Source organism: Pongo pygmaeus, chromosome 8, assembly GCF_028885625.2.
Source record: "Pongo pygmaeus isolate AG05252 chromosome 8, NHGRI_mPonPyg2-v2.0_pri, whole genome shotgun sequence".
Taxonomy (NCBI): domain Eukaryota; kingdom Metazoa; phylum Chordata; class Mammalia; order Primates; family Hominidae; genus Pongo; species Pongo pygmaeus.
The window spans coordinates 58,855,521-58,871,190 of NC_072381.2; positions in this window are offsets into that span (position 1 = coordinate 58,855,521).

Consider the following 15,670-nt stretch of genomic DNA (forward strand, 5'->3'; position numbering starts at 1 on the left):
CTCCCTTCCTGTTTACTATTATTCTTTATCTCCATGGTTCCCAGGCTCCTGACTGTATTCCAGCTCTATTACTTTTTCTTCTTTTCTTTGGGTTGGTTAATATCCACAGTCTTATTGGTTTCTTGCCTTTTCTTTCAGGTCTGACTCCATTCTTCTTTTCGCCGATTTTTAGATCCCATATAATCTTGGATAGAAAAATGATCTATACTGCATCAGAATCATGGAACCTATTGGCAAAGGGCATTCTGTCCCTTCAATTGTAGCTTCAACCTCATTGTCTAATAAATAATAACTACCACTTTTTGAGGGATCAATGTATATCGGGCAATTTGCTGAGAGGACTTAAGCCTGCACCATTTCATTCAGACATTATAATAGCGATTAAACATTGCTAGCTCCATTAGCAAGGTACTATTATTTTACTGAAACCCCTTAACTCCAGTACATCCAGTATACGACAGAGCCAGAACCTCAGTCAAGGTCCATTTGTTGACATCAGATTCTAACTATAACCTTTACAATATGTTAACTTTAACTGTGCTTCTTCTGATTGCTTATTTTATACCATCCCATGGTTCCTTGATTTTATTCTAGATCCCATTGAGAATTGAAGCCAGGCAAAAAGTTGCTCCTATTTGTTGAAGTTATACTTTGTTCATTTAATACCTTCATACTAATCCTTCCGCTTATGCATATTAAAACCCTAAAAAGTTCAGCTCCAAAAAGTGCCTAGTAACAAGAACAACTATTTTCTAATATTCTGCAATATGAATGATGTCCCCTTGAGTTGTGCAGCAACTTGAAGGGGCAGAGCTGAGAGCATAAGCAGTGTGTCTGAAGTGACACATCATAATACAGTGCCATCCTAGTGTACTAGGAATAGGGGAAAACTACATAAAAAGCTTTTATTAGGAAAATTCTCAAGGTTAGGCAGCTGCCTTTCTTCATAGAGTGAAGGAACCATCTGCTACTGCTCATGCCACCGTGTTGCCTGATGAATTCTTATTGCCCACTGGTTGAGACCCCCGGTGTTTCTGTCATGATAGACCAAGTAAGCGTGATATATAATTTATAAAGTCTTTTAATTTGGGATAAATCCAATGGATATTTTGTGTTACAATGTTGCCAAAGCCAAAAATTTAACTTTTTGAACTTTTGACCTCTGAATGTTGAAGATTTGATAAAAATTTTACAACCACCTATTAGAAAAGATCAACAAAACCCAGACATAAGAAATATGAACTCACCTATATCCAGAAACATAATAATTAAAGTGCTTAAAACCAGTGATAAAGATAAAATCTTAAGATAAGATAGAAAAAAAAGACATTTGTACACAGAGGAACAGATATAAGGATTACTGCAGATTTCTTGTCAGAAAAAAAGTGCAAGCAAGAAGACTGGGTAACATTATTTTAAAATTATCTTTATTATCCTTTTTAGCATCATCTTTTAAAAACATCACTTTTTAAACATCATCTTTCAAAACATCCTTAAAAAAATGAACATAGAATTCTATATCCAGTGAAGATGTCTCTTTTTTTTTTTCTTTGAGACAGAGTCTTGCTCTGTCGCCCAGGCTGGAGTGCAGTGAGTGGCGTGATCTCAGTTCACTGCAAGCTCCACCTCTTGGGTTCATGCCATTCTCCTGCCTCAGCCTCCCAAGTAGCTGGGACTACAGGCAACTGCCACCACGTCTGGCTAATTTTTTGTATTTTTAGTAGAGATGGGGTTTCACTGTGTTAGCCAGGAAGGTCTCAATCTCCTGACCTTGTGATCTGCCTGCCTCAGCCTCCCAAAGTGCTGGGATTACAGGGAAGATGACTTCTAAAAACAAAGATGATTATTACACACCTATTAGAATGACTGAAATCCGAAACACTGACAATGCCAATTTCGGGATCCAATGTGGAGCAATGGATGAGGCCTTCATTCATTGCTGGTGCAAATGCAAATAGAGTTTGCTAGTCTTTCACAAAGCTAAACATAGTCTTGCAATATGATTCAACATCTAGGTATTTACCCAACTGATTTGAACACTTAAGTTTACCAAAAAATCTTCATGGAGATGTTGAATTTTCATAGCCCTAAAAACTGGAAACAACCAACATGTCCTTCATTAGGTGAATGGATAAACAGTTTCACATGCTTACAATATAATATGATTCAGGGATAAATAGAAATAAGTTTTCTAGCCGCACAGAGACATAGATGAATCTTAAATGCATATTGCTGGCTGGGCATGGTGGCTTCTACCTGTAATCTCAGCGTTTTGGGAGTCTGAGACAGGAGAAACTCTTAATGCCAACATGGACAACAGTGAGACCAACAGTGAGACCAACATGGACAACAGTGAGACCACGTTCCTATAAAAACAGTTAAAATAAAAAGCATATTCCTAAGTGAAATAAGCCAGTATGAAAAGGCTACGTACTATATGATTGAATTTGTATGACATTCTGGAAGAAGCATAATTATAGAGATGGCAAATAGCCAGGGGTATGAGGGAAGAGTTGAACAGGTAGAACACAGGATTTTAGGAAAGTAAAACTATTGTGTATAATACTGTAATGGTATATACATGATGATACACATTTGTCAAAACCCATAGATCTTTACAACAAAAAATTTAATGTATATCATTAAAATGTTAATGTGAAAAAATTGATATTTCCAAATAAAATTTTATTTTTTATTTTTGATGGAATTAACAACAAAGAAATGCATGTCCCTGCAAAAAACATGATCTCATTCCTTTTTATGGCAGCATAGTATTCCATGGTGTATATGTACCACATTTTCTTTATCCAATCTATGACTCATGGGCATTTAGATTGATTCCATGTCTTTGCTAATGTGTACCACATTTTCTTTATCCAATCTATGACTCATGGGCATTTAGATTGATTCCATGTCTTTGCTATTGTGAATAGTGATTCAGTGAACACACACATGCACATATCTTTATAATAGAATGATTTATATTCCTTTTGGAATATACCGAGTAATGGGATTGCTGGGTCAAATGGTATTTCTGCCTCTTGGTCTTGAGGAATCACCACACCGCCTTCCACAATGGTTGAATTTATACTTTGAGCAACAGTGCAAAAGCATTCTTCTTTCTCTGCAACCTCGCCAGCATCTGTTGTCCTCAACAAACTAAAACAAGAACAGAAAACCAAATACTGCATATTTTCACTTATAAATGGGAGCCGAATGATGAGAACACATGGACACATGGGTGGAGGGGAACAACACACACTGGGGTGGGAGGAGGGAGAACATCAGGAAGAATAGCGAATGGATGCTGAGCTTAACAGTGATGGGATGATCTGTGCAGCAAACCACCATGGCACACGTTTACCTATGTAACAAACCTGCACATTCTGCACATATACCGCTGAACTTAAAATAAAAGTTGGAAAAAAATCCAACAACAACAACAACAAGGAAATGTCTTTCGAGAGCTTAACCTAAGAATATTCCTTACCTAAAAATATCCCTTATGTCAAGCACTACATCAGAATTGGATTTGGCATGCAGCGTTTTCTTTTTATGAGCTCCTTACGAACTTATAAGTTGATTTTAAATTCAACAAACGAAGATGATCCTGGGTGGGTCTGGCCTAATTAGGTGAGTCATTTCTTCTGTACCTACCACAGCACTTAGCAAATTGATAAATATAAATGGTTCTCAATATGAATAAAACATGAATAAGCATAATTCATTATTTATTAATGATGAATTTGGTGAGTCCTTTAAAAGTAGAAGCCTCAGAAAGAAATTCCTATGCTTGCATGAAGGATGAAGTAATTACCCTGTTGTGAACAAAGGGTACCACATGGCAAGGGCCTAAGGGCAGCCTGTAGACTCCAAGAGCAGAACCTGGTGGACAGTTAGCCTGAAAATAATAACAGCAGTCATACAGACACAATTAAGTTCTGGACTATTTAAATAGTCACCTTGCTATGCATGTCATAATTAATATATAGTATTTCTTCTAAGCTGGATCCAGTTCAAAATCTTCTTACTCTCAGAAACTATTGTTGATTCTGCTAATTTGAAAAGTATTTTTTCCCTCTGAAATCCCAAAGCACTATCTATTCTTTTATTATTTAAAAAAAAATAGCTAACAAAGGATAAATGCTTGAGGTGATGGATACCCCATTAACTCTGATGTGATTATTACACATGGAATGCCTGTATCAAAGTATCTCAGACACCCCATAATTATATACACCCACTATGTACCCCCCAAAGTCAAAAATTTTAAAAATTTTTAAAAGTTGCTAAGTTGCTTTAGGTGAAGTCACTTAAACTTCAGTTCAAATGGCAATTCCTCCATTGTGTGAATTTATTCAATTTACTAGCCTCTTTGAGCCTACTTTACTCAAAGAGTGGAAGGATGTGGAAGGGTGCAGTGAGGTAATATATAAACCATGTGACAGCCATGTTGTCTTAGTCAGCTCGGGCCACTACAACAAAATATCATAAAGTGGGTGGCTTATAAAGAACAGAGATTTATTTCTCATAGCTCTGGAAGCTGGGAAGATCAAGATCAAGGTGCTGGCAGATGCAGTGTCCAGTGAGGGCCAACTGGTTCATAGATGGTCATTTTGTCGCTATTATCTCACATGGTGGAAGGGAGGAGGGAGCTTTCTGAGGTCTTTTTTTATAAGGGCACTTATGAAAAAGTGCTCTAATAAATAAATAAAAATCCTATTTATGAGGGCTCCCTCTGAAGACACAATCTCTTATCAAAGGCCTCACCTCCTAATACCATCACATAGAGGGTTAGAATTTCAACAAACAAAGTTTGGGAGGGGGCACAATCATTCAGTCTATAGCATAGGACTATCAGAGCAAGTGTTCAGCACACATTAGTTGTTATTACCTTTCCAAAGTGGATTTTAAATGCCTGTGGGCCAGCACATTATCTTCTACTTCTTCTGTTTCTACCACAGCGCTTAGCCAATTGAGGAACTTAAATGACTCTCAATATGAACAAAATAATGAATGAACATAAACGTATTAGTTTCCTTTCTTAGCCGTTAATAATTATCACACAGTAACTTAATACAACACAAGCTTTTTACCTTACAGTTCTGGAAGTCAGAAGTCCAAAATGGATCACACAGGGTTAAAAACCAAGACGTTGGCAGGGTTGTATTCTTTCTGGAGTCCCTAGGAAAGACTCCATTTTTTTGCCTTTTTAGCTTTTGGAGGCTGCTCATATTCTTGGGCTTATGGCCTCTTTCATCTTCAAAGCCACAATGGCCAATTGTGTGTTTTCACATTGTTTCACTGACCTTCTGCCTCCCTCTTCCATGTTAAAGGACCTTTGTGATTACATAAGGCCCTCCGGATAATCCAGGATAATATTAAGGGCAACTGTATTCCTGAGCAACTTTAATTCCTTTGGCAACCTTAATTCTCTCTCACCATATAACAACATATTCATAGGTTCTGAAGATTAGGTTGTGGACGTCTTTGAGGGTCATTATTCTACCTACCACAATAAAGTAATAGGGCTGGGGTTTAAAGGCATTGGAGAAAGGAAAGTTTAGGAAGGCCACTACTGCAAGAGGGAATGCCAAAGATTCATTTAGCAATGATGGGTAGTATAATTATGGAGCTTGCCCAGGGATCAGAGAGGGTATTGGCCAGAGATGAAGCTGGACCAACAAATCAGAGCTGGAGCATAGGCAAATGGTAAGGTGGCCATCAACCGTTTTTGTAGAAGGATCAGATCCATGATATAAATACATTGTTTGTATTGTAGAAAAATCATGAGTCATGGACACATGGGCAGGGAATGTTGAAATATTTTCACAGTAAGAAATGATGAGACACAGCCTTCAGATGATGATAGCGAAAAGGGAGACAAGAAAAAGAATTTGAAAGCCTTTTTGTAGATGAATGAGCAGACACTGCTGATCCTCTCTTTATGCTTTTCATGTGTCTAGCTATCAAGCAACATGACTGAGATTTCCAGGAGAAGTCATTGAAGGCAGGAGCTGAGGGATGAGAAGGCTGGGACACTGAGCAGGCAGTAAGATAGCTAGCTGGTGATTGTAACAATCAGGGCTATTCTCAACTCCCACCACATCACACCTCTCCAAGCTCCACAGACAGTTCCAGAGACAACTGTCTGTTTCCTTGATTAAACCTTTGAAGTAAGGTGCTTATCTTTTAACATATCAGAATATTTTGCTAAATGTCCATTGCATTCTGCATTCAACTGTTTTATTCCACTGTCAGATAAAAACTAAAATTAATTTTTCAGGGTCAAGAACCTAGAAAGAAGATTTTAGACATAGCTCTAATGGTCACTCTCTTGTCTGCTCAGGTTGCCATAACAAAATACCACAATAGACATTTTTTTCTCAGAATTCTGGAGTGTGAAAGACCAAAGTCAAGGTCCTGGCAGGGTAGATCTGATGCGTCATCTCTTGATTTGTAGGTGACTGCCATCCCACTCTGTGCTCATATGACCTCTTCTTTGTGTGTGCATGGGAGCAGAGAGAGAATCTCTGGTGTCTCTTCTTCTAAGGGCACTAATCCCATCATAAGAACCCCCACCCTCATGACCTCATCTAACCTTAACTACCTTCTAAAGACTCCATCTCCAAACACAATCATATCGGGAGTTAAAGTTTCAACATATGAATTTTTGGGGGAACACAAGCATCCAGTTACAAGTCACATTATTTTCTCATGGATTCCAAAAATTCAGAAAATGTCTCTAATTATTATCCTCACTGCCTTCCCATATATATTCACAATTTATTATCCTGATAATTCATCATGACCAGCTAGTTGGCAGTGGAGAGTGTACATACACAATTTCTTTATTTGCAAGAGTCTTTCATAGTGAATCCAAAGCTTTGATTAGGCCTCTCTGCATCCTCAGTTTTCTTTGTGATCAACTGATCCATCAGTTATCCAGTAGAGGCAGAATATTTCTGGTCTTAGTGACCTTGTGAAGCCTTTCATAAGGACATCAATTTTCTTGCAAGAAGATGCAACTGAAGTTTAAGTACTGCAAGGCTCTCCTTTGTTGAAATGCCTGCTTGAATTTCTGGTATAATGTTAGGAAGATAAACCACTCTGTTTCTCAAAAATTATTATCTCAAAACTTTATGAAGTCCTTGGATACAGAATATAATGTATCCAGAAGGGGCCCAGTTTAGTGTCTTTTCTATGACCATAATAATCACATTTGTTTTTAAAGTTATTTTGTAATTAATTAATTTTTAGAGATAGGGTCTTACTCTGTCTCCCAGGCTAGAGTGCAGTGGCGATCATAGTTCACTGCAGTCTCAAACTGCTGGACTCAAGCCATCTTCCTGCCTCAGCCTCCCAAGTAGCTGGGACTATAGGCAGGCACACCATGCTCAGCTTATTTTTTTTTAATTTTTTAGAGACAGGGTCTTGCTATGTTGCCCAGGCTGACCTTGAACTCCTGAGTAAAGGAGGAGAACTGCTGGGATTACAGGTGTGAGCTGCTGCAACTGGCTTCAATAACCACATCTCTTAATGGACAATTGTGGCGCTATTAGGCAAGATAAACTTATGAGCCAACCATCACAGCTTTACTCACAGTCAGAGAGGTTGATCTGTGTTCATCTCTTTTCCTTGCACAGTTTCAACATTTTATGGTCTCTAGCCCTCTAATTATTCCTGTTTGATGCACCTATGGTCCACATTGGCATGATCTCAAATGGATTTCTTACCATGTATTTTCTGCCACCACCCAGAATTTCTCCATCAAATTTGTGATCTCATGTAAATACCATGTGACTTATAGGTAGAATATATCTTTATGTAACCTGCTTACCAATAATGTTATTAAAACAATCCAGAAGCTTCATGTTTGGTTGAGGAAATTGAAGGATAGTGGAGGTCATTTATATGTGGTAATGGTCCTAGACAGTGACTGAAACCTAACAGGTGTGCGGTTCATGCTGGTCTCCTTTTTTTCTCTGGTATTATCATCCATGTTTTCTTCAGCTAGGCCCGCTTGTCAATTACTATATGAAAAATAAAGTTGCACAATCTCTTGGTAAATAATCTATTCCTATTTTTCTGGTGCTTTGATTGATTCATTAGTACGGATTCACTTTTTCATCACTTCTTACCTAACCACTCTGGCCAAATGATACTAAATACATAGTAGTAAACACAAAATGAGCAATTCTCCCAGGTTACAGAACAAAGCCAGCTTCTGCTATAGATATTTTTATCTGTATTTGTCATATAAGAAATTCACTTAGAGAGACCAACTAAATTGTCAAGGTCACACAGCTCCTAAGTGGTGAAACCTCCAGAATTCAGTTTTCAGGTGAAATAGTTACAATTAAAATTTCTCTCCAAAACTTACCATTTTAATAGCCACCCCTTCAAGGTGGCCCAAATGACTCACATGACACCTAGAGAAATCAAAAAGTGCCTCAGTGCTGAGCTGCAAGGAAGAAGGCGGGTATAAAGTCATTGATCAACATCATAGAATAAGTCTGCTGGTTGCCTCCACAATGAGGGAAGAGAAATTTGCATTTCTTATTTCTAGGACGATAATTGTCCTGCTGTCAGAACGCTGTCGCATGCCTGGTACTGATTTATAATGCTGAAGCAACGTGACTCTTTGGCAGCTTCTCTGCAGAGCAGAGGTAGCCTGCCATGTGTCCAGCTTTGGAGGGAAGTGAATGCCACCAAGTTGGCCATGATTTATGGCCCAGAGTCAATGCTGTGTTTCTGAAAAACTGCATATTGGAAACAGCAAGGAGGGAGAGGTCAAAGAGGCTGGTGTTCAGTGAGGGGATGTAGCCACTGTTACACTTGGAATGCATGATCTGCACACCTAGTAAGAACTATCGAAAACACAGCAGTTAGGGAGAGGCTTCAGGCCACAAGTGGGCTACCCAAATGCAATGTACAGAGAGAAAACATCAAACATAGGGCCACTGAGAACCATGCAATTGAAAAGACCAGAGCATTAACTGATCCTTTAATTGCTGCCGATGTGTTCTATGCAGGAATCCACACCCCTTAGGAAATGGTCATGCTATAGATGCATTTGTCATTATGCTACTTTCTGTGTGTATCTCTGACCAGCTTTGCCTTTAGACCTGGTTTCACTATTAGATGGGAAAAAATGAGTTGTTCCTCATACCTAACAATAGAGACACAGTAGAAAGTGAACAGAGCTTTCCAGTATCCGAATCCTAGCCACATGGCTTCCTCAGCTTTGTAACCTTGGGTACATTCAGAAAGTCTTGGTGCTCCCATTTATCTGTACAGCAAAGATTGGTGTAATTATTAGAAAAGAAAGTAAAAGAAAGAGCACATTCCAACTACTTTCCTTTCAGGATTAGCAGTTATTTCAACAGTTTCACTCCTCAAGAGCCAGGGACATATCTCGTTTCTCTGTTGTTTCTTCTGGAACACTTATCGCAGCAGAGTGACCACAAAAGAGTGGGCATTCCATCAGTATTAGCATGGAGTGTGACCATGAATCAGGCAGTAGAAGGAGCACACAGCCATACCTATTTGGCAGATCACTGCTAGCTTTTCTGTGACCATCATGGATCTTACCACGAAGCTGGGATGGGATTCTTTATTTCACCTGTTCTACGATTCAGAGCATTGGTTGATTCAGAACATTGCTTGATTCAAACAAATTGATAATATTGTTTATCAGACTAAGATTGACAACATGAATCATCTTAGTAAAGCAGGACTAGAAGAAGATAAGAAAGAAGTAATCACTTAAATAAGCACATGGCAGTATTACGTAGTCAAAGAAGAATACATTCGAAGTCCAGCTTCAATAATCTGCGAAATTTTGAGTAAGCCCAGGTAACTTCTCTCCAAGTCTGTGTCCTACCTAAAAATATGATAGCCCTTTTACAATCAGGTAATAATATAGGTAACAAAAGTAGATGCTAAATATAGGGTAGTATTGATATCTGTTGTTATTGTTAATATCATTATCTTGATGACTAATTGTCAAGAATCAATCTAAACATTTTGTGTACATTAGACTTCCACTTGACTATCACTGACTCTCAACTACGACATATTATTCTCTGTCAGCAATGTTTCCTAAATCTTCATGGCAATCTCCCAACCATCCATCCATCCATCCATCCACCCATTTATCAAATAATTATTAAACTCCTACATTATCCTGGGGGTGTTATCAGATCTGGATGCCATGGCATCCAACACTAATGATAACATCAGACTTCCTCAAGTGCTTACTACGTGTCAGGCATAGTGCTGAGTGCTTTGTACCTGCTAACTCATTTAGTCCTAAAGCAACCCTATGAGTTCTATTCTATTTTTATTTAAACTTTATAAATAAGGCAACCAAAGTCCAGTAAGTTAAATAGCATTCCCAGTGTCTCAGAGCTGACCAGCGTTGGTGCCAGAATTATAATGCAGGAGGCACCTGGACTAACACATCTGTGTTCTTAACCACTACACTTATTCTCATGAAGCTATAGTCTGGAGAAAACAAGCAATAAGCAAGTCAACAAATGCATACCTAATACAATTTCAGTGACCATTAAATCTTAGTAGAAAATAATGGAAGAGAATTGTCTATGAATAGGGGGTAGTTGCCTAAAAATCTGAATAACAAAAAGTAAAACCGTGTGTGGATCAAACGGGAGAGTTCCCCAGGCAGCATAAATCATCCGTGCATCAGTGTATTTAACACAATGAGAGGGCCAGTGTGAATATCATGGTTCAATTAGCTTTGCTGCAGAGGTGAAACAACCCCAAATCTCCGAGGCTTACAAAATGTAACGTGGATTCCCTGCTAATGTTACATTTTGTTGGCTGCCCCATATTGTGGGAGAAGGAAAAGAGCACACATTACCAGAACCATAAAACATCTCATGAAACCTCTGCTGTGAAATGGTTGTCATCACATCTGCTCCCTTTCTGCTGGTCCAAGAATGTCTAGTGGCCAAACCTAATGATGGGGTGGGCCGAGGCTCCTGGCTAAGTCATGTGGCCACAGCAGAGGTGAGGTTCTAGTGGGCCAGTTCCTATTCTCAGACACAGCAGAGATTGTCTCTGGGTTTGGAAAGAACGGATCCTAGTGTAACAGACAAGTCTTCCTTAAGCATTGGAAAAGGCAGAGGCCTGACACTAGGCTGTGTTGATACCTGTCTGTAGGATTTTTCAAACCTGGGTCCCCAAACAAAGGGCAACCCTTAGTTTTCTCTGGTGTCCAAAGACTGAGAGAGGTGGTTCTCTGATAAAGAGAGTTCTGGCTGCCTGTGAATTGTGGAGGAAGCAGGGTGAGAATGGGTAAGAATATGCTGTAAATACAAGGCTACCTTTCTCTGCACTTGAATTCTAGCCCTGGTATTGCAGAAAAATTACTTAACATTGGTGAGGTTCATACATTTTATCCATAGAATGGGAACATCAAAGCAACCTCAGTGATGATTGTTTTCACAGGCACTAGGACTGACAATACTATTTGTATTAGTTTGGCGGGGCTGTAATAACAAAATACCACAGACTGCATGGCTTCAGCAACAGATATTTATTCATTCACAGTTCCGGAGGCCGGAATTCCAAGATCAAGGTGTTGGCAGAGTTCATTTCTTCTGAGGCCTCTCTTCTTGGCTTGCAGATGGCCATCTTTTCTCTGTGTTCTCATATGAGCTTTTCTTTGAGTACATTCTTAGTGTCTCTTTTTGTGTATGCATTTTGTTTTCTTATAAGAAAACCCATCAGATTGAATTACAGTCCCCATTTTAATGGCCTCATATAGTCACATTCTGAGATACTGGGGGTTAGGACTTCAACTTGTGAATTTTGGGGAGACACAGTCCAGTTCATAACATTAGGCACACAAAAAATGATCAGTAGATTTTCCTTTGTGATTATAGGATTCTCCTTTCTGTGATGTCAGGTTTTTTTCTTTCTCTAAGAGAGGTAGAGCATTAGGGTGTGTGATTTGATCTTACAGAAGTTTAAGGAAGTATAAAGATAAATGATTCAGGGTAAGTTTCATTTTTCCCATGCTGTAGTTTTCCAGGAGTACCCACCAGTCTAGACTTTATCACAAGTGGCACTGGCTGTGTGGTGGTCTCTCATTACATCATGAAGAAAATGGGTCTCCCACCTTTTCACTATCAGGGAATCCTGGGGTTAGCATAGCCTTCATGTAAATCAAAACAGTGAAAAAGAGGCCCGGAGAAAGACAGAACTCTTCTTGCAATAAAATGCAGGATTCCGTAATAGAAACCTCAGAGGATAACGGCAGTGATCACATTAGAAACTCACCAGGCTCACCATCTAATATGAACTTTAAATTTTCTTAACATCCTAGCATCTGGCCAAGGGTTGTCGCAGCCCCTGCAGATACAGAAACCTCAGCAGAAAGGGCATCAGAAAGGACAAAATTGCCACTGCAGTAAAGAAAACTGCTCTGCTTTGGAGAAAGACAAAACGTTATAAAAGGAAGGGGTTCAAATGGATTTCTCCCCTAAGGCTTTAAGAGACTTGAAAATGAAAGCTAGTAGAATTATCAGGTGAGGGGGACAGAAACTATTGATCTAGAGAAGAGAGAAGGAGAAAAAAACACCCAATGAAGTCACATTAAAGAAAAAAAAAAACACTGGTATAAGACAAGAGAGCAGGCAATTTTAGAAGTCCAGAGAAAGAAGGAAGATAATAAAAGATAATAATGTCTTTTGCATCACAGAGAAGAGGAATATTTAAAAAAAACAGTAGAGTAAAAAGTGGTGAAGAGAAATGTAGATGCTTATAGCAGAACACTCTTCCTTATTCGTGGTGATACAGCTGGCCAGAGAGAGGTTTCCATGTGCTGATGAAATCCTAGTTATCAATAGTAAAACAGACAGCCATCAAAACTCTGGTCTATACTATGTGGCACAGGCTGAATTATCTGTCCATATTCAGTTTTATTTCCTTACTTAAATATTGATAATTCTATTATCTATTCACCACATTTTTTGGGAAGAGTCTATTTTGTGCTAGGCAATGTGTGATGGAACGGTAACAATATGTAAGTTATCAGAGTAACAGGATTAAAAGACGTAGAGACTGCTGTGCATTGACACAGAGTCATAACTGAGTCATCAAGTCTATACTATATTTTGAGCATTGGTACAATTACCTTATAGTATAATCTGATTTTTACACAAAAGCACATGAAATAGGTAAATATTTTGACCCCATTATACAGATTAGAAAAGAAGAGGCTATGTAATTTGCCCAAGGTCATATGGTTAATATCAGAGCTAGGATTTGAAATAATGCAGTTTTGCTCCACACTCCAGTCTGCACTCTGCAATCCCCCATGCCACACCATCTATGAAAGGACACAGAGGTAGAACTTTAGGCTCCGAATCCTCAATAATAGCATAAGAAATGTTAGTTACTTTATTTACTATTCTTCATGACCAGACAGAACATGTGGCATTCAATATAGGCTAGATCTTAACATCAGATAGCCCAACCTGGAATGCAAAGCCAAAGCACTTTTTCTCAATGAGGAGGTTAAGTAGATGAGAAAAATATGACTTCATTCTAAATATGTTAAAAATGAATGAAAAACAATTATTTAAAACAACGTATCTGAGCACTAAACAAAAAATAAATAAATAAAAAGAAATGCTCAATGCTACATGAAATGGAAACTCAAATCTAAAATAATGATCAGAAAGTGGAACTTAGCTGTGCACAGAAGTAAGAGGACCAAATGTGTCCTAGAAGCTGAGGTTTTGATACCTAATAAATACCAGCCATGTGTAAGCCAGAGATGGAACCAAGTTCCCTTCTTAAAGGTAGGAACCTGGATATGACATTTAATTATTGAAGGGAGACACAGAAAACCTACCCTGGCCAAGTGCAGTGGCTCACACTTGTAATCCAAGCTCTTTTAAGGGGCTGAGGCAAGAGGATTGTTTGAGCCTAGGAGTTTGAGACCAGCCTGGGCAACATAGTGAGACCCCATCTTTATAAAACAAAATAAAAACATATTAGATGGATATGGTGGTGTGGGCCTATAGTCCCAGCTACTTTGGAGTCTGAGGCAGGAGAATTGCTTGAGCCTAGGAGTGGGAGGCTGCAGTGAGCTGTGATGGCACCACTGCACACTAGCCTGGGTGACAGAGTAAGAAGCTCTGTTTCTAAAGAAAAAAAAACACCAACACACACAAAAAAACACCCACAACTTGGCAACTCAGCAGGAAAATAAGCAACCTGCCCAGAGCATGAACAATGCACTATATGTGTGTTTACCAGAAGAAGATAGGTCAAGTTTGCATCCTGTTAGGAGGAGAAATTGGCCTAAAAATTGTCCCCACGTTTGCCAAACGTTTAGGGTTCCAGCACAGGCAAATATGAAATCTTAGAGTCATTTCTCTAAACCTTCCACTCAAGAGCAGTGATTGTACTTTCTTTTCAAGAATAAATGAAACATTTTCAAAACTAAGCACACATTAGGTCATAAAAGAAATAAAAATAAAAATTAATAGCAAAAAATCATCAAATATTAACAAAACACACCTCTAGATTATAACAGGTTAAACCAAAAATGGAAACAAAGCTTTTAAAGATGTTCTCTGGCAAAAAGATGTAGGAATAGGACTTTCTAGTGCCCATCTCCTTACAGAAACATCAATTTGAACAACTGTCCACATCCGAAAATACCTTTGCAAAAGGCAAGGGATCCAGGTGAGTGGTTAAAGCACCTGGGTGGAGCACAGGAATAAGATTCACTGAAGAGGGTAGGAAAGAGTTTCATATGACCTGTATCACCTGCTCCCCAATCCCAGTGTGAAGAGAGACACCATCTGCTTAGGGGAAAAAGAGGGAAGTAAGCACTACACTTCTTCAGGGATCCCAGCTCCAGGACCGCCCCAGTCAACCCTGGTACTAGGCCAGACCCAGTGGTCCCAAGCTCCAGGCAAGCATCTGTGGACTCAGCCTCCAGGCCCACACTAGCACCAGGCCAGCCCCTGCAGACTTAGGCCCCAGGCCTGTACCAGTGCCAGGCTGCCCCAGTAGCAAGTTGACCCTCAAATCCCCAGGCTCCAGGCACACCAAAGCCAGAATAACCCCTCTGGCCCCAGGACCTAGGCTTGTCTGTGCAGACCCAAGCTCCAGACTCAGCTCTGTGAACCCAGGCTCCATGCCCACCTTAGCATTAGGCCAGTTGCTGTGGCTGCAGGCACAAGATCAGCAGCCATAAAACCAGGCATCAGGCCAGCCTGAGGCCCTAGGCTCCGGTGGGCCCAGGGTTCAAGCCCACTTCAGCAGATTCAAGGTAAAGGCCTATTCCAGTATATCTCAGTGCTGGGCCAGTCCCTGTGAATCAAGCTTCAGAACCACCTCTACAGATCTAGGCCAGCACCTGAGAACCTAGGACACAAGCCTGTTCCTGTGGACTCAGGTTTCTGGCCCTCCCCAGCATCAGACTGGCTTTGCAGACCCAGAATTCAGGACCGTCCCCCAGACCCAGGTGCCAAGGCCACCCTGGCACCAAGTAAGCCCCTGTAGAACCAGGATCCAGGACTGACCTTAACAACCCAAGATCCAGGACCACCACTTTGCACTCAGGCTTCAGTCCTATCTCGGTGGACCCAGGCACCAGGCCCACCCACCTGCTCACCCAGGA